Below are 14,501 nucleotides of genomic sequence, written 5' to 3'. Positions count from 1 at the left end.
GACACCTAAAATTGTCTCCCCAAAACAAACCCGATGATGAACAACCTTTCACCGCCATTATTGGTTGGGTTGGTTATTTAATCTTGGAGTGCTTAAATCCATATTTCAATTTCATAAACCAACCCAAATTCTAGCCCATTTTCCCAAACCATAAATTATTTTCCTCTTTTTGTGCCTTTAAACCCAAAATAATTCATTTCGTGTCCTTTAAAATCATTCATTTCGTGTCCTTTTTATAAAAAACGTTTGATCCTGCTTTTTTGGTCCAAAATCTGGGTCCAATGATTAAATAGTTGAATGCGGCTTAAACATAGCTTTCCAACGATATATTATAAACCCAAATCCGAGTTATAACGAATAAGTTATGACCAAAATATTAAACTGAGCCCAAACCGAACCTAAGCCCACCTTACCTACGACCCAATGATCATGTGGAGGGTCTAAATTATTTAATCTTATTCCTAAAAAAATTAATATTAATTGGAAGATTCTATAAGTTTCTAAAAGATCCTAATTCTCCTTTTTGAAAAGATAAGATTAAAGAGTTTGAAATTGAATAAAACTCCTTTTTTTGAAATTCCTAAATTTATCCGAATTGAAAGATGTTTAAAGATAGACAGATATTATTTTCGTGCCTCATAGTTTTTATCCAAATTTTATATGTTTGGATATCCCTTAAAATTATCATTCCAATGATATATTATAATATCAATTCCGAGCTATAACGAAAAAGATATGAATTAAATAAAAAACTCTATCCAAAACTGACATCGTCTCACTATTTCGTCCATATCTTTTTTTCTAAAAAATATTTTAATCTTATTCTAATTGGGTTAGAAATTAGAATTCAAGATCTTTCCAACGATATCTTATTCATCTTATTCCGATTTCTGGATCAAAAGATATAATAAAAACAAAAACCGTAAAAGCTGATGTCTATCGCAAGAGTTTTATCCGATTTGAATTCTTATCTTATCTTGTTTTTTTGACGCCTAGACATATCTACCTAACCTTGGGATGGGATGGTGTGCAAATTTTGCAATTCTAAAAAAGAGCTTGAGTAATTCAAAAGATTAAAATAAGCAAAAGCAAAAAAATAAATAAAAGTGTACAAAAGGGCAAGTGTTCCAATGTCTTTGATATGAAAATGTCTTCGATATGAACACGTCCCAGATTGCGTCTCTTATCGAGTGCTCAGTACCTTGCCTGAGAAACATGAATGCCAAGTGAGTGATAGATCGCATGATCGGGATTGACCACGCTTATAAAAATGAAATAAATGCTAAAGCAAAAGATAAAAGAGAGATAAAAAGGAGTAGAAACTCAAGCATAAATATAAAGATTCAAAAGCAAGGTTGCACACCTTGGGGGCTTATCTAGGGTCTTGAGCCTTTATCCCTTTTTTCTATAACCTTTAACCTAACCACGTTACAACCCTTAAAAGACCTTTTTGAGGAATACACACACTTGTGCGAGGTTTGGCTAGAGCTACGTTCGGCCTGATTCCTAACGGATACGTAGGCAATCTCACATCGAGGTGCGGCCGTAATAAAAATGCATTCAAATTCACATTCACACACTTACACCATGATCATATCAAGGGATCTCCAGTGCTCATCCCTATTCATTTAGAGCTAGACTTGGGGGCTTGATCCTTACATCATTAGCTTACCTAGCCTAAGAGTCACCACCATTTGACTCTTTTAAATAATATTTTTTCCACACACTTAGCTCTTGTGGCTTAGCTTTAGTGTCACTTTCACACACTGCACAGATACATGACCAAATATACCTTCCCTTAGGAACCCTTTGTCATGAAATCTTAACGTTGAAGCATGTCTTGTCATATCAACATCACTCATCAATCATAATCGTCATTGCATCAGGAAGTATGAAGTGCTTAGCCTCCGTGCCTAAGTTACCTAAATACTTTCATCATGGAGTCAACAATTGAGATAGCCTAGGATGGATTAATCCTTGAACCTTGAGAGATAGTATCAATCAAATGACATTTGACTAAGCTCATTCAACATGCACCTTCAAACACTTCGATTCGTTTTTCGCGTCTTTCTTTTTCGGGAGAAAGTCGGTACCCTCCACAAAAATGACGGAAATTTTTTGCTTTTTTGAGTCAACACTATGCACACACGGGTCATGAGTCACACGTGTCATTTAACTTTGATTTAAGTCTAACACATGTGTCAAACAGTTTGAGTCGAGTCAACCTCGAGTCTGTCAATCACAGAGAGTCAAGTTTATACCTTGAGTCGTGTCAAGACGATGAGTCAAGAAATGCTAAACCTTAGGTCAACCCTAAGATAATTAAAGGGATTGGCAAAGTTATGTAGTCAAAATAAATACACGTGTAGCAGAACAGGGAAGACCCTATCACAGCGTTTGGCGACAGAGTCAATTCTTGGCGCCAGAGATATTTCAGCAGCGACAGAGCTCGAAGCCTCTCCAAAAGGTGATTTCGACTTCATACAACGATTTCGGGTTCCTTGGTACGCCGGTTAGCCCCTATAAGCAATTTGACATGATTGAGTAGTCGATTTGATTACAACCGCAAATAAATGATCGACCTGACGAAAGATCGTCTCACTTAGCTTAAAGCGCCTAAGAATTGGCTCATCACGGAGACACTGACATACTGGTTTTAACGGAAGCAAAGTTCAAACGAGCTTTAGAGATCGACAAGTGTTGGTCTTCGGTAATTTTCTTCGGAATATTATCGCAACAACTGAGGATGAATTCAAGTAAAGTTATTTTCGACAGCGTTCGCTATGATTGTGGAAGTTGTCACCAAAGATTTGAGAAGATAGCACGAGATGGGCGGTCTTCGACGGCATTCTCTAGGATTATGGAAGTTGTCACCAAAGATTTGAGAAGATAGCACGAGATGGGCGGTCTTTGACGGCATTCGCTAAGATTGTGGAGGTTGTCACCCAAGATTTGAGAAGTTAGCACGAGATGGGCGGTCTTCGACGACATTCGCTAAGATTGTGGAGGTTGTCACCCAAGATTTGAGAAGATAGCACGAGATGGGCGGTCTTCGACGGCGTTCGCTAAGATTATGGAGGTTGTCACCAAGATATGAGAAGAGTGGTTCATGATGAGGCGGTCTTCAACGACTTTTGCTATGATTAGAAAGGTTGTCACTATGATTCAAGAAAAGGCTCGAGATGTAGCAACGTTGATCGACGGCGTTCCCTAGATTGCGGAAGATCGTCAAAACAAGCAGCAAGATGGCGTTCCCTAGATTGTGGAGAGTTGTCACAAACAACTGAGGATTGTTTCAAGAGAAGCAATCTTCGATAGTATTCCCTTGGATGTGGAGTATTATCAATGCAACTGAGGATTGTTTCAAGAGAAGAAATCTTCGATAGTATTCCCTTGGATGTGGAGTATTATCAATGCGGATGGGGATTGTTTCAAGAGAAACAATCTTCGGTAGTATTCCCTTGGACGTGGAATATTATCATAGCGGAGGAGGATCGTTTCAGGCGAAGCAATCTTCTAATTTGGAAGCAGTTATGGGCGTAGCGGTTTTCAAGCGGGATGACATTCTCTAGCTTGCAGAAGGTCATCAAAACAGTAAAAACAACAGTGAAGCGGCGACAAATCGGTTACTTTCAGAGACGTGTGCTCGACGGTGCAAGATACACGTTTATTAACTCTTTTATCTGTTTAACTAACGATAGTTTTGCAGGTATCGGCGTTGCAAGAATGGTTTAGGATCGCAGAATGTTTTGAATCATTCTCCGTCCCTATCGATACTTTGACTTTTGTTTTCGAAACTCGCGTTTCTCCAAACTCAGTCAAAGTGGGGGCTTCTGTAGACACCCATTTGTGTCTCCCCAAAACCAAACCTAGTGATGAGTACCTTTCATGTCGAATCATAATCGAATGAAGCGAAAGTGTGGAAAGTCTAGTGTTGCGGATAGTTTTAATTTCTTTTCTCTTCTCTCTATTTTGAAAAATTATAATAAGAAAACAGCCAATCTAGTTTGTTTGGTCCATGATACGGGTCCAATAGTAGTGTAGTTGGATGGGGCTTGACAAGACCTTTCCAACGATATATTATAAGCCCAATTCCGAATAATATTGAGGAAGTTTTGGCCAATTTACTAAACTGGGCCCGGTTTGAGCTTTATATACGGCCCAATGATCTAGGGGAGGGCCTAATAAGATTTATCATTCCTAATGCAATTAGGAATGGTTTTAGTCTTCTAGAATCTTCTAGAAGGTTCTTTTCATTCCTAATTCAATTAGCATTGATAAATTGACTTTTGTTGACTTTTCAGAGTTTTAATTAAAATCAAAAAGCATTTTCGAGGAAAAGATACGATTTTATCCTCCAGTACGGCAAACTTATCTGATTTTCGAAAACGTGTTAAAAAAAGGCCTGGCGCCTGACTCCAGGCATTGGCGCCTGGAATCAAGCTTGGCGCCTGGCGCCAGCCATTGGCGCTTGGTGCTAGCCATTGGCGCCTGGCGCCAATTAGCTGGTGCTGGCGCTAGCTCTGTTTTGCGTGCGCCAACCTCGTTTTGCGTGCGCCAACCTCGTTTTGCGTGCGCCAAGTGCTCTGTTTTGATATTTTATCTTTTTGGCTGATTTCTCTTTAAATAACGTATTAAAAACTCCATCTACATGGACCAATTCACACGATCATTCATCCACAATCAGTTTTCTAATTTTCTCTCTCTTTCCTTAATTCTAACTTTGCTTTTTCATACAAAATTCCGCATTTGCAAGACTTAGATACACCTAGCCATATTCGAAGTTGCCTTCGACCTAGACGTGAAAGGTTTAATTTCTGAGGGTTTGGTCCCAAATCTCTCTTTCCATTATTTAATTTCATTGTTTTGTTTATTATTTTCCTTAAAGTTACTAACGTGTGTATTTTGTAATTAGAAAGAGGTACGAGGCATCAAAGTAAGTACTTTAATTGGTTTTTATTGATATTATGATTTAGACATCATTTTATATTGTTATTATGATATTCCTAGTATCATGTCTAGGGTAATTTTAATATTAAATATGATTGTTACGATGCTTCCTATGTTTTTCCTAATATTTATGATTGTTAGTATCATGTTAGGGTTAAAGATTTGATTTTTATTGCTTAGTGACATGCTAGGGTTTGTTATTAATCTTGTTAGTATCATGCCTAGGATCTTGCTATTATTATTATGCTTTAATATTAACATGAACATGATAATGATTATAATTGTTATAATTCATGATTATTATTATTTTGATGATTATTATTTTATTTATAACGATTATTTTTATGACGATTATTTTTATGAATATTATTATTGTTATTTTGATGATTATAATTTTATTGTCATGATATTTTTTATTATTATTATGTTGTTTGATTATATTTATTTTTATTGCTTGATCACACCTTTTATGCATGTTTAAAGGGAATTGGTACTTGCAATCACGCTTAATAAGATAATTAATAATCTTGTTTAGGGTTAATTGTGATTATAATTCAAGTGATCGCCAATAATAGATTTATTTCTGCATTAATATTCAACCAACATAGATAAACAGGTTTAGGCTAATCCTATTGATTGCAATTAATTAAAAAGCGCACATTAATACGATCAGAATAAAGTAAAGGCCTATTATTAGGGCAGGTTCAATCTCTTTTAGGTTGGATTTGCACCTTCATCCCCGAACCCTTATTTGGTTCTAGACCTTATGGAGTTGACGATCTCTTGGATCGTTAAGGGGTGTAACCTTCACCTCGTGAACCGTTTACAAGTTCCTAAAACTTGTTGGCGACTCTTTTGCTCTATCTTCTTCCCTTTTGGACCCCACCGTACTTTAGTGTATATATGATCACAGTGGGGTTCAAGCTAGTGGGGTTAAAGCTTTAAATCTATTCCCCACAGTATGGCCTTTCAAGTCAATGACCCTGTGAAACAGCAACAGACGGAGCGAATGGAGGAAAGCTTGAGCAAGCGCTCCAATGACTATAAGTTCAAGGGTATTAGCTCACAAGGGGTCTTAGTGGACAAGGAGCTACTTCCGCAGAAGGTCAATGCCACTGACATCCATAGGTTCAAGCCAACTAACAATCCTTATTTCCACTTAAGGGCTTTTGAAACTATAATTAACATTAAGGGGATTGATAGGAAAGTCTTTCACTCTTTATTCTCACTATCTCTTGAAACCGTTTGCTAACAATGGTTCTTTTCTCTTGACAAAGAAAAGATCTCTACTTGGGATGGAATAGTAAACACTTTCATTGATAGATAAAAATGTAACATTCAAGTTGAAACTGACCATAGAGAACTTGAGATGTTAAAACAAAAGGAGAATGATGTTTTTACTTCCTTCTTTAATAAGTGGAAGGAAACTTCTGCTAAAATGGTTGAGGTGCCTAGTGAGAAAGAATCTGTAAGGATGTTCATTAAGAACCTCCAAGAAAAATATTCTAAGAATCTCAAATATCAAAGTAATTTGAACACTTTCAACGCCGTCTATGACATAGGAATCAACATTGAGGACGACCTTGAGAAACAAAAAGCTGCTAACAACTCCAACAGTGGCTGGAAAAGGAAAGAAGAACGACAATCCTTCTTCTTCCAAAACCAACCACTCAAACAACGTTAGCACCTTTAATCTGAATAAAGTCCTCGCTATGAATAATCAATGACAAAAGAATCCATTTAGGAATAATTTTATTCCTATTGGCATGAGTTATGACACCGCATTTGATGGCCTTCATGCAAAAGGTCTTATAACTCCCATTGGACCATTTGGAGATCCACCAGTCGAAAGGAGGACGGTTAGTTGGAACCCCAACGCACATTGCAAATATCATCAAGGCAGGGGCCATCTTACTGAAAATTGTTGGAAGCTAAATAAAGCTATTCGAGATCTGACTGATAGCAACAAGCTTCCATTTCCTCATGCAAGTTAGAAGCCAAGCATCAATAGCGCCCCACTTTTAGATTCTTTGGCTATTTCTGATGAGGAAAGTCACATTGACCCATTACCCCTCATCAAACCAATCAAAGAAGCCCATGCTGTCAAAGAAGTGGAGGAAACCTTTTTTGATGCCATGACTGATTTCCCTACAGGTCAACAAGCTTCTACTAAAGAAGAAGTATGGGTCCTCATACAAATAATGAGGGAAGCAATGGAAATGTATCGCGAGGCCATTGATCACGCAAAGATGGTTCGAAATAAGCATTTTATTAAAGAGGTGACGCCTACAGAGACTACAAAGAGAGAACCATTTTCTCTCCAAGTAATCGAAACACCCAAAAGGAGCAACAAGCCTTACACTCCAATTGGGACCTCTTATGCAAACATGTTTAAAATGCTCTTCGAGAGTGGGAAGATCAAACATCTCAAGCCATGACCATTTGAATCATTGAAAAGGATAGATAGGTTCTATTATCCATACCATCAAACAGGAGGACATACCATAGAACACTGTTTCAAATTTAAAGATCTAATCCAGGGATTAATTGACAGTAAGAAGTTGGTCTAAATTCCGCTAGAAAAGGATGTTAGCATCAACGGAGTTTGGGAAAGTGATGATGAGGACGTCTACCTCAAAGATGTGGAAGACAATCCACTTTCCACGATATACCCAACAGATGACATTTAAGATGAAGAAGATTCACCCATAGATGTTCTCACAAGATCAGGGAGAATGCAACCTCCCATAACTACACAACCTATTCCTACTAACCAACGAGTTCCTACACCAATTATAGAAGACAATGATGTCGTCAAACAACTTAAAAAGGCAAAGGTCGAAATGAACGTATGGAAACTACTAGCCACATCCCGTGAACATATATAGAATTGCAGTAATGAATGTTTTGGCTAAAGTAGGGATAGATTCTAAAACCACTCCTGAGGGATTAGCTAATTTTTTCACGAGTGATCTTCCAAGTCCCATCAATCTAATCACTTTTTCTGACAAGGATATACCTCCGGAAGGTGATAAACACAATAAGGCCTTAAACCTCATAGTAATCTGCAAGAGAATGAATGTCCCAATGAATGGATGTTAGGAATAAGGGATGAAGACTTGTTTGCATCTACGCAAGGAATAAGAGCCTATGACAACACTCGTTGCCAAGCTCTTGGGACTATTAACATGAATGTCACCGCAGGGGTTATAGAGCATGCTACTACTTTACAAGTGGTAGATATTAAAGCTTCTTTCAACTTATTGTTAGGACGCCCTTGGCTTTATGACCTTAAGGTCGTCCCTTCATCCCTTCATCAACAAGTGAAGGCCATATTTAGAAGATTTCCTATTACAATTGATGCTTCCCTAATGAGGATCAAGGCAATTGATTAGCCTATCATAAATGTGGAGCATGATGACAACGATGAAGACCTATGGGGCTTTAACGCAGAAGAGGTCTCCTTAATCGAGGAAGATGAAAGGACCCTTCTTTGTTACGACCTCCATTCAAATATGATAGTTAATGATATACTCTGAGAACAGGGGCACTTTCCTGGAATGACTCTAGAAAAGAAGAAAGGAGTCGCAATAGAAACAAGATCGCCTGGCCTTCCTAAATTAGATACTTTTGGACTTGGTTTTGAACCGACTGCAAAAGACAATAAGCGAGCCCGGGAAAAGGCTAATGCGTGGAGAAACGCTCGTACCCAAAATAAAGCAATCCCAATGGATCAATATCCTCTTACTCTAAATGGACAATTCATAAGAGAAGGTGAAGATTATCATTTTTATGAATTTCCCGAACCCTTTGTCAATTATGGTATAAGACAACCTGGGTTCAAAATCTTCCTGGATTGCAACTTCCTAAATGACATCCCAACTCCTATCCATAAGGAGAAAGAGCCTCTATGCTTTGACTTTAATGTCATGGGACTCCTTTTCGGGCACGAGAAGAATGAGCCAAAATATGTAGAAGACAACTTCACGCTCATTCAAACAGCACTGCAAAGTGAAAGCTTTGACCCCTAAAAGCTTATCACTCCAGCAGAATGATTAGTCCAAGGATGGCAAAAGACTGTGAAGGTGACTACACCAAGTGGAAGGAAGGTTGCCATGACAACAGGACAAGGACCCATGTTCGAAGAGTCGTTAGAGTCTGAATCTGAGTCTTCCCCTGGCCTTTCGAGTCTTTAAAGTCTTTAGTTATAGTACCTCTCCCTAGATCTTCTACGTTAGCACCTATTCCTAGAATAGTTAGTAGTCAAGTCCCGACGGACATTTCCCTATTTGATGTAATGGTTTCTGAATTCAATAATATGTTTTCTTTTGCTTACTCATCGTGTCATTCTCTAACCCTAGATGGCGAGCATTTCTTAACTAACAATGAAAGTGACAAAGAAATAATTAAAGAAATGGAAACACTTGAGAATAAAACACCAGTAATTGAAGACACAGAATCAGTGGATATCTCAAAGGATCCAAACATCAAAAGAGAAGTTAAAATCGGACTAACTCTTAATAAAGAAGAAAGAACCAGTTTAATTAATCTACTAAAAGAATTCATCTATGTATTCACTTGGTCATATGAAGATATGCCAGGAATAAATAGAGAAATAGCTCAACACACAACACCACTAATTCCAAGATTGAAACCTGTAAAACAAAAGTTACGTCGAATGAAACCCAATGTAGCTCTTAAAATAATAGAAGAAGTTCAAAATCAAATAACTACAGGTTTTATCAGGGTATCTAAATACCCCAAGTGGGTTGCAAATGTGGTGCCATAAGGCAAGTGTAAAGGACACTTCCCTTTACAACACATCAACATTTTAAAAGATAATACAGCAAATCACGCGCCTCTCTCATTTATGGATGGATACGCAAGGTACAATCAGATTCTCATGGAAGAGGAAGACATGGAAAAGACTACATTCATAACACCATGGGGCACTTACTGTTACACAGTAATGCCATTCGGGTTGAAAAACGCGGGTGCCACTTACCAAAGAGAAGCGACTGCCTTACTACATGACATGATGCACAAAGAAGTTGAAGTCTATATGGATGACATGATTGTAAAATCAAAAGATCCTCCAGGACACCTGGTAGCCTTAAGAAAGTTTTTCGAAAGGCTGAGGAAATACAACATGAGGTTAAATCCATCTAAGTGTGCTTTAAGAGTCTTCTTAGGAAAACTCTTGGAATATATCATTAGCTCTAGTGGAATAAAGATAGACCCAACCAAGATTAAAGCAATCATGTCAATGCCACCGCCTAAGACCAAGAAACAGATTCGAGGATTCATTAGCTGGTTGCAATACATAAGTAGGTTTATATCCAAGTTAACCACAATATGTGAATCAATATTCAAGAAACTAAAAAAAAATGTGCCAGTAATATGGGACGATGAGTGTCAAAAATCCTTTGAAAAGATCAAAGCCTATCGCGCTAATCCTCCCGTATTAGCACCAGCGCTCCTGGGAATCCCTCTTAGGTTGTATTTAACAGTCACCAAAGAGACAATGGGGAATATGCTCGTAGAAGAAGTAGAAGGAAAAGAAAACGCCATCTACTAACTAAGTAAAAAGATGCTCGAGTATGAAGTACGCTACACTAAACTTGAGAAATTGTGCCTCGCATTAGTGTGGGCCACGACCAAGTTAAGACACTACATGCTCGTTTATACAGTCTATGTGGAATCTCGCATGGATCCAGTCAAGTATCTCTTCGAGAAATCTACACTTAATGGGAGAATATCAACATGGATAGTCAATTTTGCCTAATTTGATGTAAGGTTTACGCCCCAAAAAGCTATCAAAAACTCAGTGGTCTCGGACTTCTTAGCGGATTTCCCAATAGAAGATTCGATGCCATTACATGAAAATGAGTTTCCAGACGAAGACTTAATGCTTACAAAAGATGATACTTGAACATTATACTTTTATGGAGCATCAAACCAAAAGGGTCGTGGTGTAGGAGTATTATTAGTATCACCTAAAGAGGAACATGTCCCAATTTTCATAAAGTTAGATTTTGATGTTTCCAACAACGCTGCGAAATATGAAGCATGCATGGTAGGCCTCGAAACAACTTTGACATTGGGAGTAAAGAAACTTCGAATATTCAGAGACTCTTCTTTGATCATCAACCAAATTTCTAAAAGATGGAAAGTAAGGAGCGAAAACTTGGCCCCTTACCAAACATATCTGGAAACTCTCACTAATCAGTTGGAAAACGTAGAATATACATGTAATACCCCGTATTTTCATACGTATTTTCCTAATTAATTATTATTTTCTAAAAAGGGTATTTTAGTAATTCAACTTACTATTTAAATCTTGGAGCAAAAATGATATTTGAATTTTGGCGCCAAAAGTATTTTGAAAACTAATCATTATTTTGGATAAGATTTATTATCCATTTATCCTATTTTAAAAACCGGATTATTTATGTTTCAGATATTTTAATTAAGGCAAAAGCTATATTTTATTATTATTTTAATAGGTCCGAAAATCGCAATTAATTAGCTAATAATTTCGGATTTTCCAATGTGAAAATCTGATTTTTATTTAGTTAAATTATTTGGTGAATATTTGGTATTTTGTTATTTAATTATTTATTACAATATTATTACACAATTATTTTTATTCCTTTAAACTATCAAAATATATTCCTAAATACTAAATAGGAAGGCCGAAAATATGAGCTTAGGAAAGCTCAATAATTTCGGCCATCCCATAAAGATTTTGGGAAAATATTTTGGTAATTTGTATTTTTAATTATTTCCCTAAAATCTCCTATTTTCCATAATTCTAATTCTCCATCTTTTTGATATCCAATTATTATATTTTCTTGCCATTCATTCTTCTTAATTATTCCCCAAGCAATCCCAAATTCCTTAATATTTTTCATGACATACATACCTTCCATATTCAATTATACACAATCCCTTCAAATATCAAAACTTTCCTTAAATCTTTGCTCACTTCTCCAAGTAATATCTTAAACCCTAATTACCATAATTCTTCCTACATTTTCCTACCATAATTCATGCTCATACTAGCCTATAAATACCCCTTCATACCTCTCACATTCTTCACACCAATTCTCTTCTTTTCTTCTCCTCAATTTTACACAAATCATCCCGTTCATCTTTGAAACCAATTTTCGGGCACTTCTGGTCAGTTTTTGGGGTAGGGACGTTTCACAGAAAATTGTTACTCTCAAAACATCCTTGAGGTTAGGCTCAAGAATCACCCAATTAAGAGCTATATCGAAGGAGTTATAGCCTCTGAAAGTTCTGCCTATTATTTCCTACGCAAATCCAATTCTTTTCTTCTCCTTTTCTTTTATTCAATTATTATTATTATTATTATGGGAGATTAATATGAAATTATTATGAGTAGTTTTAATTATATAAAATCAGATTTTAATAATGTTCATGTTGAATTAATTTAAGAGGTTCATGTACATATAGTTGGGAGGATTTAATTTAATTATTTGTGATTATTTGATAACCTTATATTGATTAAGGTTATATTTATTTGTAGGGTGTTTTTGATCAAGCTACTTGAGAGTTATTTTGAAGTGCTGTTGGTTAAGCGAAAATCAAGGTACGTTAGGTGGCTAGATACCTTGAAAGTGATCGATTTGAATAACATGTTTGAATGATTTTATGATGAATTGAATGAAATTGAATTGAATTATGGTTTATGAATTAAAAGTATGTTTAAAGGATTGGTTTTAATAACTAAATTGGAGTATTGATTTTTATATTATGTTTTGATTAATTAATTTATTATTCATGTTTAAAAAGGATTGATTTTAAAGGCATGTTGAATTTAATAAAAGAAGTTTGAATTATTATTATTAAAGGTTGAATTATTGATTTAAAAGAGGATTTATTGAATCATGGATTAATTATTATTTATGCTTTATAAGCATGTTGGTAATCCCACTATGCGGATTTGGTTTATTGATAAGGCCTTGGACTTTGCATGACCGGGTCTTTCCTCAAGAATAGCCTTGTAACATAAGGAGACTAGCTTGGGGGGTGTGCACACTTGGAAAAGGAATTGGTTTTAATATGAGGAATTGGTTTTTAAATAATTGGAATTGGTTTTATTGATTATTGATATTGGAATTATTGAGAATTGGTTTTAAACCACGAGTTTGGAATTATTGGATTATTTATTGGGAATTGGTTTTAAAGCTTGTTTGCGAATAAACTGAGTTTATCTTGCACTTACCGTACTTAGCATATTTTGCTAACCCGTACTTCTTATTTGTTTTGGTTCGCCCTGTTTACCGTAATGGTAAGCAGAGTTGCTTATTTTCAGGTTGGAGTCAATAAATGATGCATTGGAGTCTCGGGATTGGTTTTCACTAAATTAGGAATTTGGTCTTGTATCTATTTGGAGTACTCATAACATTGGTTACTATTATGGTTGTTATTAATAAAGAAGAGTATTGAAGTTTTCGCAGCAAAGTATTATTATTTTTAGTAAGTTGAGTAGCCTTGCGTAATCACGCGGCGGTAATACGCCTAAGTCTATCTCTACTGTATAATTATACGTATTATACTAGTATTTCCGTAGAGGGAGATTTGGGGGTGTTACAAAGTGGAATCAGATTTTCACAAAGTGGTATAAGATTTTCACAAAGTGGTATCAGATTTCAAGGTCCTAAAAAGATTAAAATTGGAATAGTAATTAAAATTGTTGGTAGACTTAAGAGGGCATATAGGATAGATAGAGTTTCGCATTTGTGTGTGAGTCAAAAGCCTTATTTTTACTTAAAAAACTTTTTTCTTATTTGTGGAAAGATGAAGGAGAAAAGGATTCTTGAGTTCTCTATGGAGGCCTATAATGGGTACGACTCTCTGTCTAGGAAAGGCTCGCCTCAACGTCGTAGGTAACTTTCCTGGGAGACGTGGGCTCGACCGTCCTTTAATCTCGATTCAAGTACATATTTATTATTTTCGAAAATAAAAAGAATTGAAATTGTTTGAAACTTGAGTATGCGATTATGTGTGCATTAAAGTTGGTGTTAAAACACCTTAGAGTGTGGTCTAGAGGTCCGAATTTTTGAGTTATTACCCATGGTTGGGTAATCTTGAGTTACGTTTGGTTGAGTTATGAATTACTTATTGCAAATGGATTTTGAATTGGATTGTTTGTGTGATTTGACACTTAATTAACCGTTTTGCATGTATGTGTGAAACAAATGAAAATGATTGATGAAATGAGACACCAATATTTTGACATTCATTACTTGAAAGATAGTGGAGTCACAGTTAGTGATTTCATAACTGGAATTTGTACTTTGGCCTTTACCCTTTATGAGAAGAATGGTAAGGAAGCCTTGACCCAATAAACTTGGATGGTTCTTCTAGCCTTGGCCCATTTACCTAGGACTAAGAAATACCAACCTCTTTTTGACAAATATGGGGATGTGATCAAGGAAGATGTAACAATGTGGAATGAGATGCACCATCATGAAGGGAAGTGGTTAGAAACCATGTCTAGTTTTAAGAGGGACTTGCACTAT

The sequence above is a fragment of the Chenopodium album genome, chromosome 6, assembly GCF_948465745.1.
Source record: "Chenopodium album chromosome 6, dcCheAlbu1.1, whole genome shotgun sequence".
Taxonomy (NCBI): Eukaryota; Viridiplantae; Streptophyta; class Magnoliopsida; order Caryophyllales; family Amaranthaceae; genus Chenopodium; species Chenopodium album.
Note: the sequence above shows the minus strand (reverse complement) of the source record.